The 23572-nt window shown below is 39.9% G+C and overlaps 1 protein-coding gene across 1 annotated transcript in view; it reads right to left on the minus strand.

Moving 5' to 3' along the window:
- Positions 1-23572, minus strand: part of SLC9A2 (solute carrier family 9 member A2) — a 98097-nt gene that overhangs the window by 73680 nt on the left and 845 nt on the right. The gene's annotated exons all lie outside the window — the stretch shown is intronic.

Below are 23572 nucleotides of genomic sequence, written 5' to 3' on the forward strand. Positions count from 1 at the left end.
ACTCAAACTGGTAAATGACTATACCAGTAACCTATTAGTTATATTTTATATATAAATATATATTTATAACATAATTCCTAGAGGAACCACTAAAGAGGCTATACAAACAGGTACTCCCCAGAACATTATAGATAACAGTGGAGTTCTAAAAAACTGTTCAAATGACCCATAGGAAGGCAAGAAAACAGAGAAATGAAAAACAGAACAAAAATAAAGTCACAGATTTAAACACAAACATATCAATAATTACACAAAATTTTAAAAAATGGTCCAAATATATCAATTAAAGACAGCTGTTAGTAGAATAGATTAAAAAGTATCACCCAACATATATGCTGCCTAAAAAAGCTTACTTCAAATACAGGGATATAGGCTGGGTTGAAAATAAAATAATAGAGAACATTATATCGTTAAACATTAATCAAATGAAAGTAGGAGTAGCTATAATAATACTCGATAACGTAAGCTTCAGTGCAAATAAAATTACCAGAGACAGGAAAGGCCATTACATAATGATAAAAGGGTCAATTTACCAAGACATGGCAAGCCTAAATGCATACATACCAAACAGCGGAACTACAAAATACATGAAACAAAAAGTGACAGAATTAAAAGAAATAGACAAATACAGAATTATAAAAACTTCAATACCCCACTCTCAATAATTGATAGAATAACTAGACCATCAATTCTATAGAGGACTCCCAACCACAAACAGCAGAATCCACATTTAAGAATCCACAGAACATATATCAACATAGAATATATCCTGGGCCACAAAAACAAACTTCAATAAACTTTTTGAAAGAACTAAAATCATACAGAATATATTCTCACATCACAATGGAGTCAAACTAGAAAGCAGTAACATATTAAAAAAAAAAACAACAGGAAAATCTCAACTTGGGGACTCAACACACTTCTAAATAACCTATGGGTCTTCACACACACTAGGATGGCTATAATCAAAAAGGCAGGTAATCACAAAAGTTTATGAGGATGTGGAAAAATAGGAGCCCTCCTACACTGCTGTTAGGAACATAAATTGTACAGCCACATTGGAAAACAGTCTGGCAGTCCCTCAAAAAGTTAAACACAGACTTCTTTGGCCTAGAAATTTCATTCTCAGGTATATACACAAAAGAAACAAAAATATGTCCACATAAAAACTTGTACAGGAATGTCATAGCAGCATTATTCATAGTAACCAAAAGGTGAAAACAACCCAAATGCCCATCAACTGATGAATGGATAAACAAATTATGGCAAAAAATGGAATATTATTTGGCCATAAAATGGTACGACCTATTGATACATGCTACAACATAGATAAACCTTGAAAACATTGTGCTAAGTGAAAGAAACCAGTCACTACAGACCCTGTCGACATCAAAAGGATGATATGGGAATACAGTGAACAACTTTACACACACATTTGACATCTTCAATGAAATGGACTGATTCCTCGAAAAATACAAATAGCCACAATTCACCCAACATGAAGGAGATAATTTAAACAGTGCTGTAACTAGCAAAAAAAAAACATGGGGCGCCTGGGTGGCTCAGTCGGTTAAACAGCTGCCTTCGGCTGAGGTCATGATCCCAGAGTCCTGGGATTGAGTCCCGCATCGGGCTCCTTGCTTGGTGGGGAGCCTGCTTCTCCCCTCCCTGCAGTGCCCCCTGCTTGGGCTTGCTCTCTCCCCTCTCTCTCTCTTTCTCTGTCAAATAAATAAATAAAATCTTTTTTTAAAAAAGCTGAACTTGTAATTTAAAACTCCTAAAAAACCAAATCTTTAGGCCTAGATGGTTTTACTAGTGAATTCTACAAAATCATACCAATTCTACGTAATCTCTTCCAAAAAACAGAAGCGATGGGAACATTTCCCAGTTGATTTCATGAAGCTAGTATTACCCTGATACCAAAATTAAACAAAAAGTACAAAAAATAAAGCAACAGACCAATATCCTTTATGAGTATGGTGACATGGTAATTTATAATAAGAAACACGTATTTGTTCTTCCAACGCCCTTCCTGGTACAGAGCCCCTAAAACCTTTGTTTGATAAGAGGGCAGTCTTGCGGGACTGAACCCTTAACTTGTGGGATCTGACACTACCTCCTGGTGGATGGTGTCAGAACTGAGTTGTAGGGCACCTAGCTGGTGTCCAAGAATTGCTTGGTGACCCTGGGGCTGGGTGCAGGATTATAGTATAAATGTAAAAATCCTTAGCCAAAAATTCAGCAATATATGAAAAGATTTATACATTGTGACCAAGTAAGGTTTATCTCAGGGAATGCCAATGGGGCTCAATGTTGAAAAACCAATCAATGTAACCCATCTTATCAAGAGACTAAAAAGGAAGAATTATGTGATTGATGCGGAAAGCGTGTTTAGCAAAAATTCAACATCCATTCATCATACAGACCCTCTGCAAATTACTAATTGAAGGAACTTTCTCAACTCGATAAAGATCATCTACAAAATCCTGATTCCAAATGCCAAGTTGTAACTACCATGCAAAAAAAAAAAAAAAAAAAGTGCCCAGATGGCTGAAAAGTGGCCTGCTTGCTTTTAAAACCCCAAGCTGGTACTCGAGACACCTTTGTTTGAGAAATGCCTGAACAGCCTGTAAATCATTAGGTGGAAATCATGTCTATTATGGAAAAATCATTGCAAAGAAAATATTCATCCTTCCTAAAACCTGATAAATAACTTACATGATCACCTATTCTTTCATTTATTGACCCACAAGCATTTCCAAGTACTCACATAATGGCTCTGTCTCCAAGGAGTTCACCATCCACAGGGACAAAGGATGTCAAAGAAGTCATTACAAATGCCATGCTTGTTATAGAAAGGGAAATGTAAGTCACAGTGGAACCACAGCAAGGTCTCTAATCTTGTCTGTCTCACCGGAGAGGAGCTCCTTAAGGAAATGAGGGGTAGAAGTTGTCAAAGCCAAGAGGTGTGGGACGGGCTTCCAAGCAGAGGGAAACAGTGTGTGCAAAACTCATTAGGGTGGGCACCAAGTGTGGCCCCTAGGAGGCGCTGCAAGAAATCTGAGAGAGGGTTAAGAGTAATGTGTCCTAGGCCTTGTCATCCACAGTTCGGACTTACCTCCAGGTATTGGGAAGTTGTACCACCCAGTACGGGCAACGATAGGAAGAAAAAGGTATGCTCTCCATCGAAGACATGAACAAAATGTTTTGAGAGGACAGTGAGTGGCTCATGTGGCTCTCTGTCTTCAGTCACACCATGCTGATGCCTTTAGCAGACTTTTTACTGCACTAGAGTTCCCAGATCCACCTGAGGGTCTGTCTCACCCACTAGAACACGTTCCCAGGGTGGTGGCAAGGTTTACCCAATTCTGCACTCCCAGTGGCTCATAGTTTGTAGCAGATGGACAAAAATGGCAATAGAGAGAGAAGCTCTTTACCTTCCCTTTGCTCTGGCTATTCTCCTTTAGGGGTTTTTCTCCATGCCCATGGATAGGCATGTGGCCACCGCCTGTGCATGCTCTCGCTGGGGTTCAAGCCCCTGAAAGCAAAGATCGTGGGCCTCGCCTTTTATCACAGTCTTCGCTCACATTCTTAGTTCCAACTTTCCTCTCGTCTTCTTTAACCTGCAGTTTTGTTATTTTATTTACCACAGAATGCCCAGACAGCTCGTTTCTATCTGATTACCCTAAAGGTTTATGCTTTCATCACTCAAGGTGATTTCTACCTTCACCTCAGTTTTGCTTACGTTGTAAGAGCTATGCTTAAAATCTTCACTTCCACCAAACACAGAAGAACAATTACTGTATGATTCCACTTACATGAAGTACCTAGATACGTCACATTCATAGAGACAGAAAGAACACAGGTTCCCAGGGGCTGGGAGGACGGAGGACAGGGACTTATTGTTTCATGGGCAGAGTTTCTGTTTGGGAAGATGGAGGAGTTCTGGAGACAGACAGGGGTGATGACTGCACAACCCTGTGAATGTACTTAGTGCCACCGAATTGTACTTGTTAGGGTGAATGTGGTAAATTTTATGTTATGTATCTTTTCCCACAATAGAAAACAAATCTTCATGTTTGTTTCTCACTTTCCTACTCGTTCTTATAAAATGATGATGGCCCAGCAAAAAGAAATATTGATATAGCTGCATAAACACTGCTAAGCAAACAAGTATGAAAAGATGTAGATCAAACTGATCTTTGCTGATAGGCGCTGCCACCATGCACATATCCCAAAATAACTAACTCATCAGCTGACCCACAGCCTCTGAACCAGGCCTTTGAAAGGCAACTCTCAGAGAGGGGATGTAAAACGTGGGTCTGGTATTTTCACTGCGGACATCTTGGCCACAAGCATTTTCACTTGCAAACATTTTCATCGCTAACTAATTGACCATAAGGCAATTCTGCTCTGAAAGATGGAAGAACCGATTGACACTTTGGTTTCGCTGCTCCATTGACAAAGTTCCCATTTATACATTATCTAACTCTTGGCTAGAGCTTATCATGTTCTATACAGTGATGAGTAGACACGGTGGTCTTAAATAGTGGACGATGACTAGTATGTATCGACTCGATAGAAAATTATTTACTGGAAAACTTACTGGATAAATACTGGAAGTGTGAAATAAGACAGTATAAAGCTGTATTGCATACTATACTAGAAAACAACCTATCAGTTACAATGGTAACAAAGATCAGTTAAAATGTGTTACAGCATTCCTATGTCTTGTACATTTCCCATAGAACTCTGGAACGTGTATGAATGGACATGTGACTGTATGTCAAGAATGTAGAAGCAAGGGCGCCTGGGTGGCTCAGTTGGTTAAGCGACTGCCTTCGGCTCAGGTCATGATCCTGGAGTCCTGGGATCGAGTCCCGCATCGGGCTCCCTGCTCAGCAGGGAGTCTGCTTCTCCTTCTGACCCTCCCCCCTCTCATGCTCTCTCTCTATCTCATTCTCTCTTTCAAATAAATAAATAAAATCTTTAAAAAAAAAAAAAAAAAAAGAATGTAGAAGCAATGTAGAAGCCTTTCACAGTGCAATACAAAGCTCAGTTACAAATGTGCATCCTAATATTTGGAAAATTGACACCTCTCTATCTAAATGAAGGAAGACATTAACAATCAATTTTATCATTAATTTTTTCGTGTTTAATTATGTCCTTTTAAAATGTCCCTGTTTTATTTTTCACAGCTTTAGCTTTTACGGCAAATATCCTTACGTCACTTTTATTAATTTTTTCATGTTTCATTATGTCCTCTTTGATGAATGTCCTTGTTATTTTTCGTGATTTTCTCTTTTATGGCAAAATTGCCTTATGGCCAATTAGACAGGTGGCAAAATGTTGTTTATGGTGAAATGACCAAAAACCTCAAACTGTACAAAGCATGGGCTGTCCAAAAATATAAAGCAAAAAAATCAGAATGTTCTGCAATGCAAAGGGTCAAATATCTAATTTCTACAAAAACGCTCGTAGCAAAATATCAAAGAACGGACATGGCTGAGCAAGGTATAACACGCTAACGAGATATCCCAATCTCCTACCAGAGCACGTATGTTTATTATGGCAATACTCCTACCGGTTTATTCTAAATGATGCTCAGTGAACAACAGCCCAAGAACCTTACTTGTTTTTATTATCTTTAAAACTGTTAAAATATTCACAGACACATTTTTAAAGGAAAGCGCCTCTTGTATGGGACCTGATCATCTACTGAGACCCTAAGAACAGATATTCTTATTGAAATTGACAAAACACAATTTAGTGAAGGGAAGTAACTCTTCATTGTTTAACAATTGTCAGAATAACATCTGATTTATCCGCAGAGTTTATCTTTCGTAGATAATGAAACTGCTGTGTGACTTAACTAACCAACCGTCAGAGGCAACGTGAGAGGCATGTGCCTGAGGCCTGACCTTCGTCCCAGCACTGCTTCCTGTGCCCATGCTTCTTATTCAAGGTGTAAAACGGAATGCCTTTTCTTGGAGATTCCAGAATGGCCTCCCCGTTTTTATCAATGGCAAGAGGATGTCCCCACTATTACTTACTTCTCTTTTTGTGACATAATCACATTCTGAGGATGGTATTCGTTTGGACTATTATTAACCTCACAAATTCCAACTGATCCTGAGTGCGTAAGTCAGCTCCCTTAAATAAATATCAGCAGCTAGGAATCCTGGAAGCAAAACTGCACGTAACATGAAAAAGTCCAGGCCGGAGGTTACAAACCGGCAGGCTATGGGCCGCCGTGGCCTACAGGCCTACTTTGTTTTGCTCATCTGGTGTTTTTTGAATCTTGAGCTAACCTCTGGACATTGAGAGTCTGCACACATAAAATCCCCTGTTTAGTTTATCTTGAAAAATCAGCAGACTGGGCCTTCTGTCCCCCAATTTGAGCAACGTGGCAATTGGCTGGAGCTGAGCAGGGGCTTCGTCTCATTAGGGCAAGTGCTGGCTCTCCGGTGCGCCCGCAGGAACCCCCACTGCTGGCGCCCTCCTCCACCCATCTCCCAGGGCTTGCATGCCCACCACTAGGCCACCCTGTCGGCCGCCTGTCTGGACTGCAAGTCCAAAAGCCAACCTTCAGAGGCTCCTAAGACTGCAGTGGAAATGAGAGTGTGAAACCATCCATTCTCTTTCTCTTCACTGTTCTTTTTTGACTTCTGACTTCAAATCTGAACTGGAGCAATGAGAACACAACTTAACACTGAGATTCCACGGCTTACGGGACGGGCTTCCCATCTCTTAAGCAAGTGAGAAGGGCTCAGCTCCTCAGGGGTACCTCCCTGTTCTTACTGGGCCCCAAAGCTGGTTTCTGTCAATGGGGCGAGTTCCCTGACAGGTCCTGAGCAGCACACTGAGAGTCGGTGACATTCGCTTCCGCAAGCTGAGAGAACTTCTGGAGTGGCCTGCAGGCCTCGGACTTTCCTCTCCATTGAAGATAGCTGAATCCTAATCTGACCCCCGCGCCAGGGCTAGCCCCAGGACTGGACTCATGCCCTTGCCTCACTACCACCTGCAGTAAGCCCTTTCTTTAATCTCAGACTCATCATTTGCATTCCTGGGCCATTGGCAAGATAAGATCAATTTTCAGTATTATAGCTTCCTTTCTATAAGAAGTCGGGCCGAAAGACTTGGCCTATAACCACTAGGCCAGAAAAGTGTTTTTGCTGAGTAGACTATGCACACATCCCTGAGCAGAAATTTCATATTTAGTTTTGAACTAGCAACCCTGTGATTGCTCATGAGCGACTTAAAAGTTGTGTGTGTGCGCACATATGGCGGCCTGCGTAACACACGCAGACACACCCACAAGAGTCATCCATAACTCCTGGCTTGCCCTGCTTCGTGGAAGACACTGTATCCAATGCTGACTGAGAATTTCATGTCCCACAAAGACATATATATACTGGGGCCAAAGGCAGATGCAACTGAAGGTGCTGTTCTCAGAAATCTGATGGGGGAATAATAGAAGACTATTATCTCTCTGGATTTCAAGGGAAGTCACAAATTGAAAGAATGCAAGCTATGCCTTCAAATGATAATGTTTTGGTTCCACGTGGGGAGGGGTTGGGGAGGCGCTATGCCCTGAGCAGGAAGGGGGTGGCCTGGGAAGATGCTCCTGGCCCTGAATCCCTCAGCTCTCAGGAGCCTGGAGGGTGAGCAAAAAGGCCCAGAGTCCCTCTGGGCTTCACTGCCCAAATCAACGTGGGGCAAGCCAGTGACTAAAAAGTTGTCCTGGCTGTGAAAGAGGCCGAGCCACAGTGGTGAGCATATGATGCACACAGCAAAATGAAAACCTCCACTGATGCAGCTCCCCAGCTTGGGCCTTACAGAGAATCTACAGTCCTCCAGTTTCTCTCTATAAAAGCGATTCCAGTGAAGGGACAATCGCAGGCCCGGGCTGCCCAATGGCTACTTCTGGGACAAAAAAGCTCACGATTTTTCCAGGAATTTTAAAAGAGACTGTCATGCAAGAGGCTGGCTAATCAGCATCTACACAAAGTATACATACCACAATTACTTTGCACAATGATCTTGTAAAAAGCACATCAATTTCTTCCTTTCCAAGATTAAAGAAGAAATTGTGCTTGGAGAGTGAGAAAAGCCAGTGAAGAAAGAACAAATAATAAACACTGTGCTTTTCTGTAAATAATATTTCTCGCTTTTTATTTAGAGTTGTTCATGGCTTTCAATTTTATATTAGCTAGCTTACCACTAACTGGCTTTCAGAGGATCAAAACCACTTACGTACTTTACCATCTTGGTTACTTCCTGCTGGAGTAGACCATCTTAGATTACTTCCTTGTAACACGTCAGTCTCCTTTTTGAAGCTACAGGTGGGATAGGCCAGGGGAAGGAATTCCAAAGATGGTCAGTTCTTGCAATTGACATGCTCCGATGGTGTCCTAGGAGTTTTGCAAAATGTTCCACGAGCACCTTGCCACCAAGACAGAGGAGACACACCACACCATCCCCCCACAGCCCAGAAACGAACCGGTCCGGGTGCACCCTCATTGACCACCAAGGCTGCAACCCTGCACCAGGAAATAACAATGATGCTGGATGGTGTCCCAAGTATTTTCGCATATTTTACATCTGGGTGTGAAATACGTGCCTCCCCGCGCCAAGTAAAGTAACCCACAGATGCCAGGGGAATTTCTAATGTCGCCAGGTGGGAAACAAGATCCAGGCTGTTAAAATGATGAGAGCAGCCCTTGGACACGCCAAGAATTCTTCTCTAGAAAAGTCCTCGACTCAGGTTTCTCGTGAAGTATACATAGAGTCGTCACAGAACTTGTTCTGAATCTGTCAGGACTGCAGGTTGAGACTTTACAGCTAGGAAGTAGATTCGACAGCCTCAGATTCCAAACACCTTTAACTTTACCAAGCTTCACCCCCTTGTGGCTCTTGGCCCACACCCGTTTCTTTTTTTTTTTTTTTCTTTTTCCATTTTAGTAACACCCTTTGATGAAGGGGATCGGCCAAGGAAAGGTTAGATTGAAAGAGATCGTTCTGAGGGTAAAAACTTCCCCGGGTGTAGGCAATATTTAGGGGGAATGACAGAATCCAGGGAGTAGTTAGGCTCTGTGGACTGTTTCTGCATAGACCCTCTGCAGATTAAGAAGAGGCACAGGGAGGCGGCACCAGGATCCAGGATCCGGGGAGGGTATGAGGACTCTGGTATACTCTAACTGAGAGTCAAAACTTTCCATGCAGGTCAACAGTTGAAAGCAATTTTTTTTTTTCTATCACCCCAGGCTAATGTTAAATCCCCAGACTTGTTATTCTTTCAGCCCATGTATTAGTAAACGATTTATGCCAATTTTGGTTTTGTTGTTTGCCCACCAATCATTAAGTTGTACACGCTTATCCAGGGAGACTACCCCACCCACTCAACCACCTTGTGTTGGAGTTTCATGTTCTGTTTGGTTTTTATTCCTCTGAGAGCCTGCCTTCCAAACAAATTTACCAGTTGCTTAAAATAAAGAGATCAAAGTATAGAAGAGGAACCCACAATAGCCAGTAATTGCTACCTAATTTCATTTTTCAATTAAGTGGTTGCTAACACTTAGCTGCAGTCCCCAGTTATTTACACGGATGGGAGCTATGTGCACACGGGTGGCTAGAGCTAAATTAAGAAACTACCCTATTTGGTAAATTATACTATTTTCTAAACTTACCAGAATCATCATATTTTCGTTCATTTAGCCTCCTTTCCAGCTTCTGATTACCAACTCAGTGGTCTCTGCACATCCATGTGTCTTTCCATTTGTTTACTGTTGCAAAGACCAAAGGGATTCCAATTCTGAAGATGTACAGATCTTAAGAATTCTATGGTCCCACCGTCGTCATAATCTTTACATTTTATTAAAATAATGATCAATACTACTAACATATTTAGTGGAAAAATGAAAGACTGGAGTCCTGCAGATTACACGTTTGTTCAGAGATTCAGGAATAGCAGTAACTCCCCTGGTTTCAGTGGCCTCAAAACACAAAATTGAGGGACACTTGAGGGACGCCTGAGGGGCGCCTCAGGGGCGCCTGAGCGGCGCAGTCGGTTAAGCGTCCGACTCGGTTTTGGCTCAGGTCGTGATCTCAGCGTCATGAGATCGAGCCCCACATTGGGCTCTGCACTCAGCGCACAGTCTGCTTCAGATTCTCCCTCCCTCTGCCTCTCTGCTTGTGCTCTTTTTCAAATAAAAATGAAACCTTTAAAAAAATTTAAAAAATTAAAAAAAAAACACAAAATTGAGACACGAAGGCCAAATGAAAAGAAAAAGACAAAAAAAAAAAATCACTGCAGAGGGAGTAAAGTCATTAAATACATAAATTAGCTATCTTATTAACCAAATCGCTCTAGCAAAACCCTTAGCACTCACCAACCGAGCTTAGAATGTAAGCATGTGAATGAATGATGAATGTCCGCAGTAAAACAAAACCAAATGAAGGCTCTTGTGAGCATCAAAAGAGGCTATAGATGTGAAACAGCTGAAAATATAAAACAGTGCTGAGAATGTAGACATCATTAGTTTTAACTGTGGGCCTCCTCAGCTCCACAGAGGTGGATAAAACCAAAAGACCCAAGGCCCCCACCCCAGAGCCATGACTCGAGAAGGGAGGGACAGCGAGCACACACAGGTGACTAATGAATAAATAAATACGTGTTAGATGGTGATAAAAGTGCCAAAGGGACAGGACCCGGAGAGACTGAGGCAGGAGCTAGTTCACGCAGGCATATACATTTATTTCCTAGTTCCTGTAAAGATGTGAGCTCCAGGAGCCAGATGCAGCATTTTCATATCCTTCCAGACAGGTCAGCAGAGAATGCACAAGGAATGATGCCATTCTCCTAAGAAAATCGGCTGACAGGAACGGTGTATTCTTCCCAATCCTGAAGACCAGACATTTCAATTGGATGGAAAGGAGGGGCCACAATTTCTCATTCTCTTCTCTCCACACCATTCTGGTGTTTTGTTTGAGAAAATGGACACTCAGCCAGTGCGGGCTTCTGCCTTAGAATACTGCTGATAGGGAGGTCCAGGCGACAGTTTTTAAATAGCAATGGTTACTTTGGGCAGCATTTGGTTTTAAAACGCTTTTCTGCCTCGATTCCTAAAGAAACACGGTTTGTAAAAAAGTACAAATGGACTTGGGAAGGATGGGCTGAAACACACAATCCCCTCCTCCCCTGTGTGTGAACTAACGTATCTGGGGACCCTGAGGACACAGAGTGTACCCAGCAGCTCAGAGGAGGGTCAAGAAGAGAGCTCGCTCCTACGGGGAAGGTCTCACTGGACCATGAGCCTTGTGTGCGGGGCCCTCTCTTCAGCCTCCCACCTATTACGCCTTGCTGTTCACCCTTTAGTGTACAACACAGGAACCTGGGACCAAACAAAGGGTGCGCACTGCCTTTTATTTCCATTGCAAATTAACTTACAAAAGCAGATCTTTTTTTTTTTAATTTATGCAACAATGAAGACTGAAATGCGTATGATTTAGAGAGAAACCCGGGCATAACACCAACAGCAGGAGACAGGACCATCCAGATGATCTAACAACTTGTTACAAAATAACTGGACAGAACAGACTTCCTTGGTGCAACAGTATGCTTTGGAAGAGGAAGCGAGACCTCTGTTCTTGTGAAGGTGGCAAGTCTTCCACAGGCATTAACTCTACCCTCACAACAACCTAAGAAGGAAGCTACTATCATCATCCTATTTCACAGATGAAATAATTGAGGTTGTAGAGGCTTATTAGCTCACCCAAACTCCACACCTAGCAAGTGGTAGAGCTGTAGAGCTCGGATTTGGGACACGAGAGCTGAAGTGATCACTCAAATATGTGCAAGAACAGTATATGCATTACAAGCAGAATGGCCAAATAAATGATCATATAAATGAGTATAGTTGAGAGTGAAGGGCACTCTCAACTATATTGACACGTGTGCCCGGCTAACACAAATCGTGGATATCACAGACAAACCAGGATGCACGGTTACCTTGGTTACCACATGATTAAGCTGAGGTGAAACGAAAAGTACCTCTGAACATTATTTAGTTATTTGTTTTCTCAGTACTTCCTTACTGAGTACCCGCTAGGTGCCAAGCACTGTCCCAGAGAGCAGGTCAAAGAGGAAAGTCCCTTCCCTCATGGAGCTGATGTCCTAATGAATGTCATTCATGTGTGCTTATATGTCTGCATGCTGCACATGCATTGTGTATGCAATTCAACACATGTGCATATACGTGCAACACAAAACAGACTGAATACCTTCTCTCCTGTCAACCTGCTGAAATCTTAACATGTCAAATCTACATTTCAAAACCATTAGAATTCTACATTCCCTAAGTTATGCATGGTGGCAAAAGCGAGACCAAGATTCAGAAATTCTATTTTTCTTTTAAGATTTTATTTATTTATCAGAGAGAGAGAGAGCACAAGCAGGGGGAGCGGCAGGCAGAGGGAGAAGCAGGCTCCCCGCTGAGCAGGGAGCCCGATGTGGGACTCCCTGAGCTGAAGGCAGACGCTTAACTGACTGAGCCCCCAGGCATCCCTCAAGATTCAGAAATTCTAGACTCAAGTTCCAGCTCTGATATCACTATGAGTTCCGCCACCTCGCCTTCCATTCTACCAGTTTACAGAGTTGTGGTGAGCTTGGACTAATGTTAACTGTGGAGTCAAATGTGCTTTCATATATTATTTCAGTTGGTCCACACCATGATCCTCTGAAGTAGGCAGGATGTAATTATCATTGTTTGATTTTATAGTGAAAATCTGAGACAGTCAAGATTAAGGTTAAGAATATCTGAGATAAGGCACATAAAGGTGCTCTGGAGACCACAGACAGATACCTAGAATTTAACATTCTTCTTCAGGGCGAAACACAGTGGAGCGATGAAGTACACTGGCCACGGATCCCACCTCTACCCCTTAAGTGCTGTGATACTCTGGACCTAAGTTCTCTCAACCTGTTTCCTCATCTATTTTTTAAAACTGGGGATTATAATGGTGCCTACCAACCGGAGTTGCTATGAAAATTAAATAAGACAATGGGTATAAAACACTTGGCCCAAATACCTGGCCTGGAATAATGCTTCATCCTTGTTAGCTATCATTATTTTATTAATGAAACCATAATAGAGGGATTATCTAGGCCCACCCATCTCCACCCTCCAACGCCACAACAAAAGACTCTGCTCGGCTGCATTACACTGATCAGATTTCCCAGCCCCAGGATTCCTAGGAAAGAAGCTTAGTGATAGGGAGCAGCAGAATCGCCAGTGGAAGGGTCACAGGAATATGGCAAAAGAATTGTTCCAGGGCATCTGAGTGGCTCAGTCACTAAGCGTCTGCCTTCGGCTCAGGCCATGATCCCAGGGTCCTGGGATCGAGCCTGGCATCCGGCTCCCTGCTCCGCTTACCCCTCTCACACACCCCCTGCTTGTGTTCCCTCTCTCTGTCAAATAAATAAATAAAATATTAAAAAAATAAAAAGAATTGTTCCACTGCCTCGTGACTGCACGAGGAACTTTCTCTGGATAACAAAACTTTTAAAGCTTCTTTAGAGCACTTTCACATACAGAGGGTGGGCATGTGTCATCTGTTTCATTTTCAGTTGAAATGTCTAAATACATTTGTGAATTTGACTTTTCTGTTTTTACACGTGAGCCTTTCTATGCCAACGCTAAGTAATAACATGAAACTCACCTTTAAAATATGATTATGTCACAGCCACATAGCTTTCAAAGGCATTCTCAGGTCCTCCCCTGGAATGATTGAAGAGGGAAAGGAATACATACATCTTCAAACAAGGGATGAATTTTACAATCAAGATTAGAAAGCCCTTGGATGGTGATGAACAATGTGCACGACTGTTGCAGGAAGTACATCAATTATGATTCATTACATTTAAAAGATGTAATTGCAAGAGAGTAACCTGTAATTGTGCATGCCTCATTTGGAATGACAATACGCCCATGTCTGCACATCACTTTAATATAATAAACACATGCTTCTCTTGGCTTAAGTTTCCTTTGCTATATAAAAGTAAAACCTTTGTTATAAATTACTTCCTCCCCTACAGAGTATCTCATATTATCCCTGTGGAAATGTTAAACAGATGGGGCAGATACATATCCCTACTTCTACTAATTAAATGTGAGAACCAAGTAGTTGAAGACTTGGCAGGGTCATACAACAAAGTTGATGGCAGAACTCGAATTGCAATAGGGTCCTCCTACTTCTAATCTGGGGGACATCTTTTCCAAAACTTAGGTCCAACACTTTTTCAATTGATGAGTTATTTCTCTTCTACCCAACTATGAAAACATAGAAGATAAAAGCAGAATAGTCACATCTTCACATCCTGAACACAGGAAAACTAGGAAAGCACATATTATATTCACCTTACATTATTAAAGAGAATCCATTATGATATTCTATAAACAGAACATATCCATGGACTTTAAACATTATATAGCAAGCATTTGTTTAAAAAGTGCCAAGTACAATGTCACTGAGCCATCCAACAATGTGAACACAGATAAAGCCACCTCTTACTTCAAACATACAAGATTAACATCTAGCCACATTCAAAATAAAGGAAAATGTCTGGAAGGCCAGAAATAAAGAGAAGAGTCAAAGCAAGAGATGACAGGAGGATTTCAAGCCACAGTGAACCAGGGGGATTCCAGACAAATTACCTGCCCTATGTATTTGAACACCTACATGAAGACAAAAAATTTGACATCAGACCAGTGAGGGAAGCATTCATGCATAAATTCCTGAGTCTCAAAGAGCTACTTTGTGCCAAATAAATAAATACTAAAAGATGCCAATAGTCGGAAAAATAGAAGGAAACACATCAACTCTTTATGGCCTTGGGCAGAGAGAAAATTCTCCCTATAAAGTTTAAAATTCCAGGTTTATACCACATACAGGTATAAAGTCCACTTGAATCATATGGGAAAACCAAGCTGGTACTAAAAGCCAACCACTAAAACTCTGGGTCCCAGCACGAAAACTCAAAACCATTTTTGGAAGAACCATTCATAACTTAAGGGAAACAAACCACTTCCAAGTAAACATCCCCTGCTGAAGCTAAGCTCACAACAAAAAATATAATCTATATAAGGAAATAAATACCCCAAAGGGAAAGTCAGTAAATGTGATAAACATAAGAATTAGCGACAACTAAAAATAACAGAAAAATCTAAAAAAAACTATAAAATGAATATAGTTTAAATAAATGAAAAAAATCAAAGGAGGAATAAAAATTAATTGAATAGTAGAAAAGTATGAACAAAACACAGATCCACTTAAAAAAGAGCCAAAACAGCATAATGAAAATATAATTAAAATGAAAAATCCAGTGAGTAGGTTAAGCACAGATTAGAAACACTGAGAGTAACGGGATACTAGTAAAAAGGTCTGATAAAATTACTAAGAAATAGAAAAGAAAAATAAACAGATGAAAAACATGAAACCGCATTAAGAAACATGGAAGCTCAAGTTCCAAGAAACAAAAACAGAATAAATCAATACCTAGACACATCAAAGAAACAGAAGAATATCAGAAATAACCAAATGAAGAATCTTAAATACAAGCCAACAGAAAAGTCAGATTAATTCCAAAGGGCAATAAGAATAATAACATAATTCTCCTTAGCAACAAAAGGGGTCAGAAAGTAATGAAATAATGTCTTCCAACTGATAAGAGATAATATTTCCAACCCCTATACTCTGTTATATAATCGTTCAAAAGAATAATCAAAGACATTGTCAAAGATCAAGAAAATCTCTCATTCAAAGGCCCTCCCTGAAGTATACACCAAAGAACATGTTTCAGTAAAAAGAAAACAATCCGGGGGAAAGGGGGAGACAGAAGAAGTAATAATAAAAAATTGATAAGCATGTTTGCAAATGTAAACACTGCTTATAAAAATTAAAAACTAATTTGGAGGAAATGAAATATAAATCACATCAAAAAATTAAAATCTAATTTGGAATAAATTAAATATAGACCAGGTCTAAATTATAAGACAAAAAATTAAAATCCTGCAACAGACAGATAGCAGTCAAAAATTTTTATAGTTTAAGTATTATTCAGAAAGAGGATAAAACGATAATAAAATAGCAAATACTATGTTTACCACATTTCAAAAAATTATTTTAAGATTTTACATATATTAGCTAATTTAATTTTTACAACAGCCTATGACATTGGTACTTTTATTTACCCATTTAACCAATAAAGCAACTGAACCCAGAGAGTTTAAGTTATGCACACAATATCATACAACTACAAAATATGTGTAGGAAAATGTGAGCCAAAGCAGCCTGGCCTGACTCCTGTTAAATCAGGTAATCAGATTAAAATTGAAGAGTCAACCACAAAAGGAATAGAAACAGAATATATAATAATATATAAAAAATAAATGAAAAAAAAATACTAAGCCAAAATATGACAAGAAAACTAAAGACACCAAATAAAAGCACAGTAAACAAAGAAAGTAAGCCCAGATATATAACTCACAATAAATGCACAATAAATGTAACTGCACTTCTTTTGAAATTACAGATATTTTTAAAATTTAAATTAAAGACAAAAAAAATCCAGCTATAGGTGGTTTAATAAAATGTATCTAAATGAAAATTATCTAGTTGATTTAATAGTAATGGTATAGGAAAAGATATGTCTGGAAAATATAGATGTGGAAAACAGATACAGAAAAAAGACATGTGCAAAATCTAGTTTTATTTTGAATAGCAATTGTAATAAAAGAAAAAACAGACTGTGAGCCACAAGAATACTACTGAAAATAAAGAAGTTCATAACTTAATAATTAAAGGACAAATTCGCTCAGAAGATATAACAATATTAAACTTGTATGCACCTAATAACTTAGCATCAAAATATACAAAGCAAAAATTAACAAAATTATAAACAGTAATTGGCATCACAATCTTAGACACTGATTTTAATATACCATATAACCTAATAGTTAAAACAGCCAAAAAACTCGGCAATTCTATTAAAGATCTGAACATCATACTTACAAATTTAATCTAGTGTGTATGTGTGTCTGCATATGTGCACATGTGCCTGTATAAAATCCTTCACCAAATAAATAGAGAATATATATCTTTTTTAAGCAAGCATGGAAAATGCAGTTTAAAAAGGACCATATAATTAGGTGATGAATCACTACATTCTGCTCCCAAAACCAATATTGCACTGTATGTTTATTAACTAAAATTTAAATAAAAATAAACAAGGACCATATATTAAACCACAGAAAACATCCTATCTAAACCAAATGTAATAAAATATGAATAAAATAAAAAATAACCACATATCTCTATATGTTTACTAACTAAAACCTATCATTGTAAATAATTATTGGGCTAGAATAATAAAAATCACAAAGAGGGCGTGCCTGGGTGGCTCAGTGGGTTAAGGGACCGACTCCTGATTTTGGCTCAGGTCTTGACCTCAGGTCATGAGATTGAGCCCCGTGTCAGGCTCCACACTCAGCTCAGAGTCTGCTTGAGATTCTCTCTCTCCCTCTCCCTCTGCCTCTCGCCCTGCTCACGCACTCTCTCTCTCTCTCCCTCTCTCTCTCAAAAATAAATAAGTAGATAAATAAAATCTTTTTTAAAAAATCACAAGGAAATTTAAAAATACTGAGAACTAAACAACAGTGAAAACTCTACATATCAAAACTATACAGTGCAACTGAAGTAGGCAGAGCAATGTATTTCTAGCCTTCAATACATATATTGCCATTCCTTGAAGATATACCCATTTGGATTATGGGAAACCATCTTTAAAAAGAGTTTCTTTTAATATTCCTATTTCAGCTCATGAGGCATTTCTTTGATTTCATGAAGACTAAATTGGATTTTATAGACTTTAAATTAGTGGCGGAGTGCCCCTGATGAGATACATCAGTTATCTTTTCAGCTTTATCACTGATAATTTGTGTTAAGTTCTCCTCTCAGAATATAAAGGTTTGTCAGTTGACAGCAATAATGATTTCATGCAATTTACTGGGAAAGTACAATTTCATCTGCATCCCCTCCCTGAATTCTTTAGTCTCTGCCATGCTCTTTATTGTTACAATTTGCAATAAAGATGAATTTACATAAACTTAGAATTATCATGACTATGCTTTGTACCATAGTCTTAAATGTCAGTTTATCATAGCTTTGAATTTATTTTTTTTTTAAAGATTTTATTTATTTATTTGACAGAGAGAGACACAGCGAGAGAGGGAACACAAGCAGGGGGAGTGGGAGAGGGAGAAGCAGGCTTCCCTCAGAGCAGGGAGCCCGATACGGGGCTCGATCCCAGGACCCTGGGATCATGACCTGAGCCAAAGGCAGACGCTTAACAACTGAGCCACCCAGGCACCCCCATAGCTTTGAATTTAATGAAAACACAGAAATAGCCATATTTTGGAGAGACTGATGAAGAAAAATGGCTTCTTAAGAGTTATAATAACTAAAATAAACTGTTGAAAGAGTTTTGTCTATTTTAATAAGACTGATGTCATTTTAGTGTAAGGACATGACAATTTTGGAGCAGAGTTCATAAAAATATTCATCACTGAAATTACTGAAAGTAACATTATGTTTTCAACTATAAGTGTTTTTTCAGGAATTAACTACCTTTGCAAGGTTGGAGTCGACATATAAGAAAACAAGTAAATTCAATAACTAATGAGCTAAGCTCTAAATTCAGGAATGAAAAAAAAATTAAAAATACACACCAATAAAGTAGGAGTAGCTAAATAATAAAGAGAAGAAAGTGATAAACTAGAAACCAATCAAAATCCAATTCTTTGAAAAAGTATAAAATAGATAAACTTCTGAGAATGTTGATCAAGGTAAAGAAAAACAAAAATAACAGTATTAGGAATAAAAAGGTAGAATAATAAATGCAGATAAAGTAGGTATTTTTAAATAGAAGATAACTTCCTTCCCATAAATGTAAAAACTCAAATGAAATGATGATTTTCCAGAAAAATAAAAACACAAGTACTAAAACTGACTGAAGAAGAAATAGATACGCCAAATAGAACTGTAAACCTTAAAAAGCAATTGAATCACTGATGAAAATCTATCCACATACAAATCAACAAATTCACTTGGTTTTACAGGTGAGTTTTTACAACCCTACAGGAACAAACACATTTATACAAAAAGTCCTTTGATAATTTTAGGGCTTCTTATGTGAAAGAATTCCGTAAAAAAATAAAAAAGTATCCCATTAATGATAATTACTGTCATTGTGGAAGTTGATACAGAGAGTAACATTTTTGGTGAAAAATTACCTGTTATTCTTTTAAAAGATAAGAAAATATTTCTCTGTTAGAGTGATAAAATTCTAGAAGACACCTAAAATGATCTTTATAAAGAATATAAGAAAGCTATTGCAGCCATCCTTCATCCTTTGTTTAGCCCAAAGGGAAAAGATGGAAACTTAGAGACAAAAAGGATCAAAACTCTTCTTTTAGCTTAAGAACAAACACATGCCATGAGGAAGACTTAGCTTCAGAAGTGTGTTCAAAGTGAGATGTGATTCACAAACAGGTGAAGATCATCTGCTTCATCCCCTGACCAACCAGCTGCTGTATATGCTTCAAGAACACCGAATACAACAAAGAGAAACAGATCAAGGGCAAGGGTAGGTTTTTCTAAGAGATCGAGATCTCAGGTAATACAGATAGATATCAACTGAAGAAACTATGTGGTTTCATATTTCAAATCAGGACAGACTGGAGCCCAGAGGAGAAACCTTCACGGACCAAACTGCTTTGCCTTTTCCTTAAAACAATACTACAAACAAGTTATTTAATGTCAAGACAACAGGGTGCGGGACGCCTGGGTGGCTCAGTAGGTTAAGCGTCTGCCTTCAGCTCAGGTCACGATCCCAGGGTCCTGGGATCGAGTCCCGCATCGGGCTCCCTGCTCCGCGGGGAGCCTGCTTCTCCCTCTGCCTCTGCCTGTCTCTCTCTCTATCTCTCATGAATAAATAAATAAAATCTTTAAAAAAAAAAAAAAGACAACAGGGTGGAGGAAAGTGGAAAATTCTGCATCCTAACCCCAAGTTTAAGGGTAAAGGAAACGAAAAGGTCAGGATGCATGGTGACACCTGGAAGAGGCAAACAGGCCAGCTCAAGACTACAAGATAAGTGAGGGGACATCTGGGAAACCACTGAGGACAAAGAAGGGAGTTCTGTTGCTTTACAGAGTAGAGACCCAGTGCTCTGTTCCTGGACTTCAAAGAGAGGTAGAACACATGCCCAAGTTCACCCAGTTTAGGGCAAAGCTCACTGATCCACTTCATGGGCAAGGAAAGCAGAGAAGACCATCTTAGAACACTCCAGGAAATTTTTCTCTTCTTAATTCTTTGGCTACCTATTATTCTAAACTACAGAACTCCATCCCTGTGTATAGGATTTACCAAGCAAGGTGTGCATTTATAGCTGTTAAAAAAATCAACAGTTATTCAAAATATAAGCATTCAAAATAAAGAACAATACAACTTCACCTGTGTAAGGATCTAAGTGAAAAACAAATTGGGAAATGTTTCTTGCCAAAATTTTAAAAACTATTCAAAGTTGTACTAAATTCTATGTTCTTTTATTTATTTAACCTACTTTACATATGCATTCACATCATCATCATGACTATAGAACGTTCTTTTTAACCAAATAATTCAGAAATTGAGTTTCCCTGATAATCAGATAAAAACAATGAAAAGTTGAATCATTCAACACTCTGCCAAAAATGCACTTGCGCACTTCTTACTGCAATATTTCTAAGATTATATTGTGCTGCAATCTAGCAAACTATGCTGATTTCACCACCCGGCATGATTGAAACCTACAGATGTGATTAGGAGCCTCCATTCGGGGCAACCTATTATCTTTGTTTAGATTAATCACTAGCAATGTGTCTCCATGTTCTCTGCAGCAGGTTAAGTTCAGGTACACTGGGTTCACGGCATAAAAGTGCCCCAAATAGAAACCGTGGCATTTCACATGAGTTAACACATCTGTTATCTCATCACCTCAAGTCCCCTGCACAGCTCAATTCATCATCCTGCCCCAAGTATGAGCAAATTAAGTCATCTAAGTCACCCCCAAATAACAGTTTTTCCAGTGCAAAAGTTACAATAGAATTTGAATGACTAGAGACTGCTGAATGGGCTGGAAAGGCATCCCTCAATACAAGGACAGTCTTCCCCAAAGCCCACAGAAAGTTTAGGTCCTGGGGGAGACGATGGGGGGTATCTGGGCATTTCCAGGCTCGTCTAAGGACAGACAGAGCTGCAACAGGAGGACAGGGTTGAACTATATACAGTAAGAACCTAGGAAAGACCCCAAGGACTAGCTTTTAGGACTCTAAAACTGCACTTTCTGCTCTCGGAACTATATCCTTCACCCCACCCATGGCAGTCTCTACTCAGGTCTCTCTCTGCTCAGACCCTTCTGGTTGGGAGACATGAACACCTGTCTGTATTTTCATCTCTGTGCCACCCCAGATGCAGAAGAGAAAGAGGAGATAGTAGCCAGTGAAGTTGAAAACTGGGGGGATGGGGGGGGAAGGCCTGAAAGACTGGGAGAACAGCAAGTGCCAGGGGATAGAAATACATCTGGATAAAAAAAAAAAAGTACTGCCCATGGGCAGATCAATACACCTACGACCTCAGACAAGCATTTTAATAAAATGCCACACAATTAACAGAGTAAGGTCCAACAAGATGAATGGATCATGATGGAAAAAGAACAAGTATGAAAAAGCAACCCACGCAAATAAGAGCACTTGGAAAAGGCTGAGCCTAAAACAGAAACAGAGAAAGGCAGGAGGTAGCCCAGCCCAGTGGAAAAGGGGAGACAGTACCAGAGAACCGAGTGAGGATACTGTGACTCCTTTTCCACTCCTACTAATGATGACAGTAGTCAGCACTCATTCCATGCCCAGGATTTTCTAAGAATGTTAAACATAGGTAGTCTCATTTAATCCTCCTGAGAAAACAAGCCTCCAGGATAGCCACGAAGATGAGACATCAGACAGACCTGGGTGGAATTCTGGCTCCCCACCCACCAGCAAGGTAACCTCCCCACTTCTGCTTCGCCGTATAGTAAACGGGGTAATCATACCTACCCAGGATGGTTGTGAAAATTAGAGATAATGAACTTAAGTGCCTACCAGCGGCTGTTATTAGTGTAATTAATTAGATTAAAATAATCAGGAGTGAAGAACAAAACAAAATGTTGTAATTGAATAGAAATGGCAACCAAGAAGCAGTAATGGAAACAGGGCCCAAAAGCACCAGGCCAGTGATGGAGGCTGGGAGAGAGAGTGAGTCAACGGAGCCTGCATTTGGCTCCCCACTTGGTGTGTCTGTGAGCAACTCATGTCAACTCTCTGGAATTTCAGTTTCCGCCTCTACCCAGTGTGTGTGTGTGTGTGGGGGGGTATTAATATCTGTCCTTCCCACATGGCAGGGTTGTTGTGAGAAGATAGCACCTGAGTTTATTATTACGGGCAATGAATTTATGCAAATGCACATACCTACTTGATAGATAGGGAAATCCATTTCCTCTGCTTCCATTTCTCAGGTGGAATTAAAACACGCAACTAGTACAACCATGTCAAAGCCAGGCAATCGCAGACTGCGAAGTCATTAAACAGCATGTGCCCCCTTTTGTCATCATTAATAGAATCTAATTAATTTCATCTGACATCAGGTTCACCTACCCCAACTTCCACCCTCGTAGAAAGCCATCTCTTCGGACTGCTTTGTGTTTGCCCTCAATTTATGTCTCTATTTATGCCTGTCTAGAACGTTGTTCCCTTTCATCTCCAACTGACCATATCCTGGTCTTCCTTGAAAACCCCATTTAAATGCTTCCTTTGCATGAGGAAGTGATTTCTGCCTCCCTACACTGCCATATTATCTTTTTGGAGTTTGTCACACTACTTAGCACTTTCCTGTATTACGGTCACTGGTGTGTGTGGCACCTCTCCCACCAATCAATAAGCTGGAGGCTGACGGGCAAGGCGTCTTCATCCTTTATGGAGACCTGCCTCATCGTACAGCACGGGATCCTTCCCAGGACAAATGTTGAAGACGTATGCAATAATGCAAACATTCTTTTGACCTAATAACTTCTTTGAATCTTTACAACAACAGTAGTTGACATATTTCAAAATTAAAAAAGTACTTAAAATATAAAGTAAAAATAATGTAAAGCCCCCATGATCACAACAAAAGTTTATGTGGGGGGGGATGGAGAATGAAGGTGAGAAAATACATTCTGAGCTTCGGCTTTCCAAACGAGAGTTAAAGAGAGAGTCTGAAAAATGGGTTAATGATCTTCACATATGCATCTCACTTCACTAGGCTCAGTCGCCTAAGAAAAAGCTTCCTGGAGAGTGACAGCCTCAGCCCAAAGGTGGGAGGAGACAGGGTGTTCCTGTCCCAGCTGCAAGCGCTCAGTTGTCCCTGGTCCCCTCCCAGGCACTTCATTAGTCAGGTGCATGG

Source organism: Leptonychotes weddellii, chromosome 10, assembly GCF_054177405.1.
Source record: "Leptonychotes weddellii isolate Sample4059 chromosome 10, ASM5417740v2, whole genome shotgun sequence".
NCBI lineage: Eukaryota > Metazoa > Chordata > Mammalia > Carnivora > Phocidae > Leptonychotes > Leptonychotes weddellii.